General features: G+C 34.6%; 2 pseudogenes; one reads left to right on the top strand and one right to left on the bottom strand.

Moving 5' to 3' along the window:
* The window catches only part of LOC140515475 (WD repeat-containing protein 82 pseudogene), a 445,535-nt pseudogene that overhangs the window by 117,635 nt on the left and 315,564 nt on the right, over nucleotides 1-12,336 (bottom strand).
* On the top strand, nucleotides 9,446-9,865 carry LOC140516374 (inhibitor of growth protein 3 pseudogene; annotated as a pseudogene).

The following is a 12,336-nucleotide window of genomic DNA, read 5'->3' on the forward strand; positions in this document are numbered from 1 at the left end:
TAAGTCAATATGTGGCCAGGAAGGATTCATTTCTATTTCAGTTTGACAGCATTGGTTTAAAGCACTTTTCCAATGAGATCCTCAGCACAGAGATCCCTGCCCATCATTTTGACAGACCTGATCAGCCCTGTGTGTCTGTGCTGAAGATCTCCTGGCAGGTAAGCAGGAATTATTTAGAACCTTGTTAAGTTTGCAGAGGTCTGCCAAAAAGTCGGTATATGGAAATTTAATATAAGAAGTATGAATGTTTGTATCTTATCCTGGACTTCTTTTGTTTTGGTAATGACACTGATTCTGAAGAATTCCTCTAGTAATTATTTGCTGTGTCAGTTGGGGCACATCATATTGCTTCTTCAGGCCCTAGTTTTCTCATCTGGAAAATGAGGGATTACAGTAGCTCACTGGTTCCAAAATATTACAATAGTGGAGCCTATCCCTATAAGACCCTATAAAGAAAAATATTTTGAATCATGTTGGTGTTTTTTTTTCTTTAAAGACAGCTAATACAGGATGGCAGAGTCAAGATCTCCAAGGTTCTAGACAGACCAGAACATTAGGCTGAATTAAGTAAGATTTTTTTTCATAGTGATAAATGCCAATTCTGCTTTTTAAGGCATTCTTCTCTTCATTGGCTTTTTAGATCTCTTTTGCCATTTGGGTTAGTCAGGTATTTTTTTCAGCATTTTGGGGGTTTCCTTTAGCAAGCTGTTGACTTCTTTGTCATGATTTTCTTGCATCACTCTCATTTCTCTACCCAATTTTCTCTCTACTTCTCTTACTTGATTTTCAAAATCCATTTTGAGCTCTTCCATAGCCTGAGAACAATTCATATTTTTCTTGGAGGCTTTAGATGTAGGAGTTTTGACTGTGCTGTCTTCTTCTCGTTGTATATTTTATTCTTCCTTTTCACCAAAGTAAGATTCTATAGTCTGATTATTTTTCCGGATTTTGCTCATTTCCCCAGACACTTATTTGACTTTTGAGCTCTTTGTCAAGGTAGTTCTTTGCTTTCAGTGGGGGTAGGGAGGTATACTCTCAGCTTCTCCATCCCCACCCCCAATCTGTGGGCCTAGAACTCCACAAACAGCTGCTGCTGCTGTTACTGCTACTGCTGTGGCTACCACTGGCTCCACCACCCTGGGGCTGTTGCCAGACCACTCTAGTTTCTCACAAAGATTCAACAGGTTTTTCCATTGACCTTCCAATTTGTCCTCAGTGTTTTGGGGTTGTGAAGTCTGGAAACCACCACAGGTGGCAGAAATTCAGTTCCCCAAGGCCTGCCCATGTCCTCTCTGTGTCAGCTTGGCCATGCTGAACTGTGCTGTCCTCTCAGCCCTGTACCATAGCCACTTCCTGTCCACCTTCCAGGCTGGAGATTTGCTTCACTCCATCATGCTGTGGGTCCTGCAGCTCCAGAATTTGTTTAGAGTAATTTTTTTTACAGATATTTGGCCGGGCTTGGGAGGAGAGCTCTAGAAATCCCTGCTTCTACTCTGCCATCTTGGCTTTGCCCTATGGCACTTGGCATTTCAGCATAGTACAAACTCAATAATCCGATGTGGCAGTCAAAACAGCTAATGCAAATATAGACTACATTAAGAGAGCTTCACCACTGTCTGTCCCAGACAGACAAAATATAGGATTATAGAGTTAGAGTTGGAAGAGACCCTAGAGAACATGTGATCTAACACTCTTAATTTAGAGATGCAGGAACTAAGGCCCAAAGAAGTTAAATGACTTGCCCAAGGTCATATATGTAAAGTGACATCTTTTTCACTGACCCACACTGCCATTCACTTCTGGGTACCATATCTCAAGAGGAGATTGATGATTCAGAGTGTGTCCAGATGGCAGCAATAAGGATGGTGAAGGAACTAAAAGCCAGGGCATGTGCCGATAGAAGAATCTAGTCGTGTTCAACCTAGAGACAAAAAGGTTTATGGGGGAAATAGAAAGCTGCTTTCAAGAATTTGAAGGAATGTCAATATAGAAACAAAATAAATATTATATTTGATGACCTAAGATCTAGGAGCAATGGGTGGAGGGTGCAGAGAGACTGATTTGGGCAAAGTATAATTAGAAGTTTCATAACTGTCTAAAAGATCTGGAAGTAGCGTGTTTCTCTTCAATGGAGGCCTTCACGAAGAGCTTGGATGACCCTTCACCAGAGATGTTGTTGATGGAATTCCACATTCATCCCTGAATTCTGAGATTTCAATATTCTATGATTCTGAAGTCCCTACTACCACTGGTACCATATTATGAGAGGCATATTAAAAATCAAAACTCTATTAAATAGTTAATTGATCTTCTTTCCAAAAGGACACATGATAGAATGCATCATTATCTGCTTCTCTTCTAAATCTACCTTGAACTCACTTAGCATAAAATGAAGCAGATTCTCTAAGAATTATGCTTGCTTTTCTTCTTAATCATTTCTATTCCACATGGCAAAGAAGAATGAGAATGCAGAGTTGGATGAGCCTGTTTGCCTACATAAATGTGTGATTTAAGTTGAGACAAATCAATCTTGTTTCCTCTAGGGTTCACTGCAGGAAGAGATTATGAGAAGTCAAAAGGATGGATATCTTTACATGTCTCCTAGCTCTCCTTCCTTCTAGATTTCATTCCCAATTCTCTTATAGGAGCTTTATTTTTTTTTAGTATCGTGATACTATTTTATGAATTAAAATTAAGACAGTCTAACAAATTATATGTTTCTGATTTATGAAGGGGGTATGATATTTGAAATCAAGACTTCCTCTTTTTGCCAGTAGGTACTTCCAGTTTTTTTCCATTGGGTTTAACACATAATGCTCAATAATTGACTTCCATTCTCCCATCAGAAGTGTTTCATATTTTTAGAGTTACTGTTAAAAGTTACATTATCTACTTTTAGAATGGTCATTTTGATAAGTATACATGTTCTATTGGGTTAAGCATTTCTCCAATATTTCAAGTGCTTATTAGCTCCCAACAAATTTCTCTCTCCAGATAAAAATTCTGTTTCTTTAGTAGGGTTTAATCAATGAATTAGAATAAATGTTCGCTTGGTATATGTAGGCATGGTGCTAGAAACTGAAGATATGACAGAGAAATGAAATGAGTCATGACCCTGAGAACATGCATGAGATCTATACAAAATAAGTACAAAGTGAATCCATGGGGGTGGGGTAGCAACTTGAAAAATAAGTAAAAGCCTCTTATATGAAGGGGCATTTGATCTGAGCCTGAAAAGGTGCTAGAGATTCCAAGAGATTAAGATAAGGAAGAGAATATTCCAAGCATGGGGGAAAATTTAGACAAAGACATGGAAGTGAGATGGAAAGTTGAGAACAAGGAAAGCAGGTAGGACCGTTTGGCTGTAACACAGAATTATAAAGGGAAATAATGTGTACCAAGTCTAGAATGACATGCTGGAGCTAAATGGTAAAGGTCTTTAATGATGAACAAAGGAGCTGCTATTTTATCCTAAAGGTTCTAGAGAGCCACTGGAGCTTCATGTGGAAAGAAGTGACATAGTTACATTAATGCTTTGAGAAGATTATTTTGGTAGCTGGGCTAACACATTGAAGATGGGACCAACTAGACTCAGGGGAGACCAATTTGGAGGCGACTGTAGTAGCCCAGGCCTTAAGTCTGTGATTCAAATGTCTTTTCCTTTGTATCTGAAGTTCTTCTAGTGGCTTGCAGAGTTTGTTGTTTCTGAATTAGACTGAAGAATTTAACCACTATGTGTCTTGGAGTTTACAGCCTTGTCTCTTGTTACTGTTGTTGATTTTCATTTGCTTGTTTGTTTTCTGGAGGAGATCTGTAAAGGGTTTAAATGCAAACGTCATTTTCTCTATTCCAAAGTTCTCTTATATTATTTCCTTCATTACGGTGTTAAAGGCCTGTTCTGTCATTCCAGAAGACCTACGATCCTTAAATTGTTCTCTGCATGTTGTCTTTGAGTTCAGTCATTTTCACCTGCATAGCAAACATTTTCTTTTAACATTATTGGTTTTTGCTCTTCTAGGTTGTCTTTCACGTTTTGGTATTTGCTTTCTCAACATAGTGTTCTTATTGTTTGTTTGTTTCTTTGGTAAGGTTTGCCATTGCACATTCAAGTTTTTCTATTCTGTTCCCAATTTTTGCTGTGGAAGATAGAAATTCTGCTCTCATATTTCTCATTTCCTTTTTAAAACACTCCAGATTAGTATGCTATAGTTCTATGTTCTACTCAAATTCCACAGTGTCCTTTGTCTCATCAGGTATTGCATCATTTCCCTTTACTTTGCAGTACTTATTCATAGATGCCTGAACTCATTTACTATATTTGGAGGCCATATTTCCTTCTGTTAGTTTTTTTTCTGTTGATTTATATGTTTCTGCTCCAGTTCTTGGAGTTTTCTTCTTCCTGAAATCTCTGGTACTTTTATAGTCTTTTATTCCCCTTATTATTCCCATTACTTACTTTCTGTCTCCCCTCTGATTGTGATTTCCTTTGGGGCCGGATCTTGAAGTGGATCAGCTTCTTCTAGAAGTGACTGGGCTTCTTCCCATAGTACCCCCAGGTGATTTTTGGGTGATCAGAATTTGTATATTTTATCCTCTTCCTCAGGCTTGGTAGAGTACTGCATAGCCTTCCATATGTAAGGTGTCCTGTACTGGTGCCCTTCCCATCCTCTCTGTTCCTCAGTGCTTTGGCTTGGTACCAGGAGTTCAGAGTCTGTTGTGCCAAACTCTGGTGCTTCTGAGTTGCAGCCCCTGGAAGATTTTTGCTCCTGAAAGGCTATGCCAAAGTGTCTCTTGAGCCCTGAGTAAACTTCCACAGCCTCAAGCCAGGGTCTCTATGGAACTGGAAAGAGAGAGAGGGGAACCAAAGTGTAGGGGTAGGTTTTTATGTAAGCCTGTGTTGTGTCCTTGGGTCTAGTAGTATAGCCTAAAGAGAAGAACTTAGGAAGATACCATGGAAGCTTTGATTGCATAAAAATACAGAGAAAACAGAGAAGACTGATAATTATAAGAGTTATGAATTCCAGAGAATGAGGGTCTAGAGTAGATAGAAAAAGAAGACTAATGAAAAGAAAACAATTATTTTTGGAAAGGGGTGCAAAAATGAAATAAAAACCCTAATAACAGGATTACCTGAAGGGGAGGAAAGGAATGTGAAATCTATTTGACTGAGAAGAAAAAGAGAAGGGTAAATATAAAATCCAATAAAAACATGAGACAAAAAAGAACTAATAAAATCTTAATTTAAAAAAAAAAACTAGAGACAGATGAGGAAAGGAAACCTAACTCTCACAATTTTAAAGGTAAATGGACTAAACTATCCAATAAAATAAAATAAAAAGCTTGACAGTTTGGATAAGAAAACAAAATTCTAATATCTTCTACTTATAAGCAATACATTCTAAAAACAAAAACATATATAAAAGTGAGGGGATGAAAAATAAATTACTATACATCAAATGAATCCAAAAGGAGTTGCAATCATGCTATCAGACAAAACAAAATACAAGAAGGATAAACAAGGAAATTATATTATGCTGAAAGGAACCACAGACAATAAGCCAATATCAGTAATAAACATATACTCCAAATGCCTTAGCATCCAAACTCATAAAGGAAATGCTACTTGAGTTTCAAAAAGACAATACAACAATACACTTTAATATTCTGATATTGGTTTTAAATAAATCTAATAGAAAGTTAAATGACAGGGAAAATATGGAACTGAACTAATTTTTGGAGAAACTAATTAAAAGACTTGTTGCATCTTCTACATAGGACATCAAAATAATATGCATAGTTTTCTACATTATCTGGAACTTATATAAAAATTGACCACGTTACTCTAGGAAACAGAGATTTTGCAAATGTAAAAAAGGCAGAAATAGTTAATATATTCTTCACATATCACAATGCAATAAAAACAGAAACAAACGATACAGACTCAAATTTAAACTTTAACAATAAAATTTTAACTATGAGTATGTGAAAGAACAAGTCACAGAAACAATAACTATGCAAAATAAAATGATAATGATGAAGTAACATACCAAAATTTCCGGGATGCCGCTAAAGCAGTTATTCGTATAAAATCATGTCCTTATAATTATACAGTAAAAAAAATAGAAATAGAGGATTAATGAAATGAATATGCATTTTAAAATTACAAAATAAACAAACAAATCTAAAACAAGCACAAAGGGGAGATATTTAAAATTAGAGAAGAAATAGATAAATTATAAACAAAAACTCAAAGAAATGATGAAGAAAACTAGAAGCTGGCTCTTAAAAAGACTAACAAAAATTGCTAAACTTTTAGCTAAGCTGATTAAAAAGAAGAAAGAAAACCAAATCAACAAAATACCAAGTGTTCAAGGTGAAATCACAGCAAAAGCAGAATAAAAAAGAATAACTAGAACATCTTATTCAGTTAGATGGCAACAAAACTGAGGACACAAAAGAAGTAGAAATTATCTTAAAAATATAAAATACCCAAACCATCAGAAGACCAGCTAGAGATCTTAAAAAAAAAACACTCCAAACTACTGATCTTGATATATTCATAGGAGAATTTTATCAAATTTGTAAAAACCAGTTAGAGTCATACTTCAGAAATTATTCTTAAAAACTGAGAAAGAACCCTAGCAGAAACCTTTTAGAAGACAAGTATAGTTGTAATACTCAAACCACAGAAATATAAAATATAGAAAGAAAACTACAGATCCATATCATTAATGAAGATAGACTGAAACAGTTTTACGCAAAATCCTATCATAGAAATTACAATAATTTATCAAAGAAATCATTCATTATGATCAAGTAGGATTTACACTAGGGATATAAGAATGGTTTAACATTAGAAAAACTATCAACATTCTTATTCATATTAAAAACCAAAACATTCAAAATCACATGATCCTCTCCTTTGACATCATCTCCTTTGATCATCAAGCCTTTGAAAAAATACAAAACATTTTTACATTAAAAATCCCTTCAAAGTATATGCATAGTGGGATCTTTTTTAAATATCATAAACAGCATGTATCTAAAACCAAAAGCAAGCATCATACATAATGAGGATACACTAGAACTTTTTCCAGTACACATGGGATTGAAGTGAGGATGCTCAACCTGTCCACTATTATTTAGTATAATGCTCACAATAACAATTACACAAGAGAAAGGGATAAAGATAGATAAAGAGGAGACACAACTATTCCTGTGTGCTGATGATATGATAGTTTACTTGGAAAACCCCAGGGCATCATCAAAGATACTAAGGCAATTAATAAGTTTAGCAAAGTTGCAGGCTTCAAAATAAAAACTCAAAAATCAACAGCATTTATGCATAATGGTAGCAAAACAGAAGAAGAAATAATGGATATGGAAATCCCATTCCTAAAAAAATCTACACAATGCATAAAAATAGCTGGAGATCAACCTCCCAAAACACACAAAAGATTTGTATAAACTCAATTACAAAGTGCCCCTTAAATATATAAAGAACCTAAGTATCTTACAGTGTTCATGGTCAGTATTTGTTAATGTAAGAAAAATACCAATGTTACCAAAATTAATTTATGCTTTTCATGTTGCATCACTATAATACTCAAGGGAATACTTTTGAGAACTTAATTTAAGAAATAACAAAATTCATTAGGAAAAGCAAAAGATGTAGAATATCAAAGCAAATTATTACTTGTATGAGATCATTTTATTTTTTTTTTAGAATCACTCCATCATACAAAGGTTCAGCCCTTGCCTTTCTTTCAATCTACGCAAATAATGATGACACTCATTAAAGTATTCACATTTTGTCATGTAATAAGTATACAATTTGATCTTATTGAGTTACTTCTAATTAGTCTTTAATGGTTTACTTTATATTTCTACTGGATATTCTACGTCAAATTTTCCCTTAAGTTCTGCTGTTTTTATTACAAATATCTGAAAGTCTTTCAGTTCTTTAAATGTCCTTTTTTCATTCAGGATTATACTTTACTGGGTAGGTTATACTTGGTCATAGACATAGCTTTTTTTGCGTTGCAAAATATAGTATTCTAAGGCCTATAGTCCTTCAATATAGTAGCTGCTAGGTCTTGTGTAATCCCTATTTTAGCTCCATGGTATTTAAACTGTTTTTTTTCTTGTTGTTTCCATTATTTTCTCCTTATTCTGGGAGCTTTGAAATTTAAGTATGCTATTCCTGTAAACTTTATTCCTGGGATCTCTTTCAGGTCATGATCAGTGGATTTTTTTTTCTATTTTTGATTTGCCTTCTTGTGCTAGAATTTAAAGGCAATTTTCCTTGACAATGTTTTGCAATACAGTATCAAGATTCTTTTTATCATAATTTTCAGATAGTCCAACTATTTTTAAATTATTTTTCCTCAATCTGTCCTCCAGATGTGTTGGTTTTCTGATGAGATGTTTCACATTCTTTTCTATGTTTTTATTCTTTTGATTTTGTTTTAATATTTCTTGGTGTCTTAGAATGTCATTAGCTTCCCTTTGCCCAATTCTAGTTTTAAAGAAATAATTTTTCTCCTTATGTTTTTGATTTTCTACTTCTAGTTGGTTTCTTTTCATAATTTTCCTGTATTGCTCTTATTTTTTTTCTAATTTTTCCTCACTCTTTCTTATTTGATTTTTAAAATCCCTTTAAAGTTCTTCTAAAAACTCTTTCTGTGGTTAGGACAATTTCATGTTTCTACTTGAAAAAGGAAGAGCTTTGTTTAGCTACATTATCTTCCTCTAAATATGAAGCCAGATCTTGTGTATTCCCATATTAGCTGTCTGTGGTTGCGTTGTTTCTCCTTTGCTTACTTATTTTTATTTTTTTGTTGTTTTATTTTGTTTTTAGCAGCTATTAGTGTGATTAAGTTCTAGTCCTGAGATATGTGGAATGATGCACCTAGTCCTAGGTATAAGCATATGCCCCAGGAGGTCTGGTCTTTCTTGGGGTCTTCTCAAGTTGTTTTAGGAGAACCAGTTTTTCATTCTGATTTTTTTTGTCACTGCTCTATGTTCCTTTTGAGATGACGTGCTGTGTATTTTTGTGCAGGAATTGTCATTGCTCTAGCTGGCAGTTCTGGTACAACATTGAACAATGGTGATAATGGGCATCCTCGTTTCACCCCTGATCGGAAGACTTCTACATTATCCCTATTACAGATAATACTTATTGATAGTTTTAGGTTTTAAGGAAAGCTCTACTCATTCCTATGTTTTCTAGTATTTTTGTTAGAAATGGGAGGCCACGAGGTGGTGAGGCGAGCGCCATGAGACACCAGTGTCGGTTTTTTTTTTTGTTTTTTTTTTTTTTTTTTTTGCTGGAGCTGCGCGACTGCGCAAGCAGAGGCGCCATATTGAAAGGGAGCAAATTCCGGCGACTGATACGAACAAACCTCCGGACCCTCCCTCCATTTCCCCAGCTCTAAGCGCCAAGATGTCATACCTAGAGGACTATCTGAAGACGATTGAGCAGCTGCCAATGGACTTGCACGATCACTTCACAGAGATGCGCGAGATGGATCTGCAGGAGCAGAATGCAATAAATCAACTAGAGCAGAGAGTCAGTGAATTCTTTATGAATGCTAATAAAAATAAACCTGAATGGAGAGAAGAACAAATGGCATCCATCAAAAAAGATTATTATAAAGCTTTAGAAGATGCAGATGAGAAGGTCCAGTTGGCAAACGAGATATATGACTTGGTAGATGGACACTTGAAAAAACTGGATCAAGAACTGGCTAAATTTAAAATGGAGCTAGAAGCTGATAATGCTGGAATTACAGAAATATTAGAGACGCAGATCCCCGAAAGAATTCTTACAACGGAAGAGGATAACAACCGTAGCCTGACTTAACTCCAACATCTGATGGGTAATCCTCCCCACCCCCATTTTACATTTGGTATCTACCAAAAATTTCTCAATATGGCTAAACTTCTTTTCTTTTTCTTGATCCTATGATAGTTTTCCTAATATTGAACCAGCCCTGCATTCCTATTATAAATTCCACCTGCTGTTCTCTTTGTGATATATTGCTATTATCTCCTTGTTAATCTTTTACTGTTAAAAAATCATATCTATTTTCCTTAATGATACTGGTCAATAGTTTTCTTTCTTTGATTTTGCTCTCCCTAGTTTAAGTATTAAAACCGTATTTGTGTCATAAAAGGAATTTGTTATGGATCTTTCTTTACCTATTTTTTTTCCAAATAGTTTATACAATATTAGGACGAATTGTTTCTTATATTTTTGGTAGAATTCACTTGTGAATCCATCTGATCCTGGGGGATTTTTTCTTAGGAAACTCACTGATAAGTTGTTCAGTGTCTTTTCTGAGGTAGAATTATTTAAGTATTCTATTTCCTCTCCTGTTAATCTGGCCAAGTTATATTTGTATAAGTATTGATCCATTTTACTTACATTGTCAGCTTTATTGGCATTTAATTCTATGAAATAACTCCTAATAATTGCTTTAGTGTCATATTCATTGGTGGTACATTTACCCTTTAAATTTTTAATAATAGTAATATTTTGAAATTAACCAACGGTTTTCTTATTTTATTGTTTTTCTGTACAACAAGCTCCTAATTTTATTTGTTCACTTTTTAAACTTTCAATTATATTAATCTTTCCTTTGATTTTCAGCATTTCTATTTTGGTCTTTAATAAAGGATTTTTACTTTGTTATCTTTCTAGGTTTTTTCTTTTTTTTAGTTACATACCAAATATATTGATCTTCTCTTTCTCTCTTTTATTGATGTATGTGTTTAGAAATAGACATTTTTCCTAAGTAGTGCTTTTTGGCTGCATTCCATAAATTTTTGTATGTTGTCTCGTTGTAATTATCTTTAATAAAACTGAGTGTTTCTATGATTTGTTCTTTGATCCACTTATTTAGTTTCCAATTAGCTTTTAATCTATGGTTCCATGGCCCTTTAAGAAATCCAATTTTTATAATATTATGGTTTGGAAAGGGTACATTTAATATTTCTGCCTTTCTGCACTTGGCTGTAAAGTTTTTATGTCCAAATACAGTCAGTTTTGGTGAAGGTATCATGGACAGCTGAAGAAAAGTCTATCATATCTAACTTTATTAAGATTCTATTAATTTCCTTCACTTCTTTCTTTTTTCCTTTCTTTCTTTCAGAGGTAATCAGGGTTAAGTGACTTGCCCAGAGTCTGAGTGACTGAGATGTCAGTGTCTGAGTCTCTAAAGTAGTGATTGTCTGAGGCCAGATTTAAACTCAGGTCATCCTGACTCCACGGACAGTCCTCTATCCACTATGCCACCAAGCTGCCCCTCTTTGACTTCTTATTTATATTATGGTTAGATTTATCTAACTCTCAGAGGGGAAAGCTGAGGTCTCCCACTAGTGTAGTTTTAATGTCTATTTTCTCCTGTAATTCATTTAACTTTTCTTTTAAGAATTTGAATTCTATGCCATTTGGTGCATGCATGCTTAGTATTTATATTACTTCACTGTCTATGGTTCCTTTGTAGCAAGATGTTTCCCTGCTTATCATTTTTAATTAGATCTGTTTTGGTTTTTGCTTTATCTTAGATCATGATTGCTACCCCTGTCTTTTAAAGTTCAGCTGAAGCATAATAGATTATACTCCAGCCTCTTATTTTAACTCTGTGTTTGTCTCTGTGTTTCAAGTGTGTTTCTTCTAAACATATTTCTGTATTCTATTTACTAATCCATTCTGCTATCTGCTTCCATATTGTGGGTAAGATCATCTAATTCACATTCACAGTTATGATTACTAACACTGCATTTCCCTCCATCCTATTTTCTTCTATTTATTCCTATCACTCTATTTTTATCCTATCCCTCCTCTAAAACTCTATTAGAATTCTGACTACTGCCTGTTTTATGGGCCCTCTCTTTTATCACCCTCCTTTTCTCTTATTTCCCTTCCCCTCCTACTTCTTGTTAGATAGTATAGATTTCTATTACCAATTGACTATGTATATATAATTTGCATTTTTGAACCAATTTAGATGTGAGTATAAAAGTTGGTGTTTTCATTAAGAATGCTTGAAAATACTCTATTTCCTTAAATATCCATTTTTCTCCCTGAAGGATTGCAGTCAGTTTTGCTGAGTAGATGATTCTTAGTTGTAATTCAAGCAGGTAGGACCTAGCTCATGTGTCTTCCAGAATATCATATTATGAGCCCACTGCTTTTTTAGTGTGGAAGCTGCTAAGTTTTGTGTGATCCTGACTATGGCTCCATGATATTTGAATTATTTCTTTTCAGCTGCCTGAAATATTTTCTGTTTTACCTGGGACCTCTGAAATTTGGATATAATGTTCCAGGGA

This window comes from Notamacropus eugenii, chromosome X, assembly GCF_028372415.1.
Source record: "Notamacropus eugenii isolate mMacEug1 chromosome X, mMacEug1.pri_v2, whole genome shotgun sequence".
NCBI lineage: Eukaryota > Metazoa > Chordata > Mammalia > Diprotodontia > Macropodidae > Notamacropus > Notamacropus eugenii.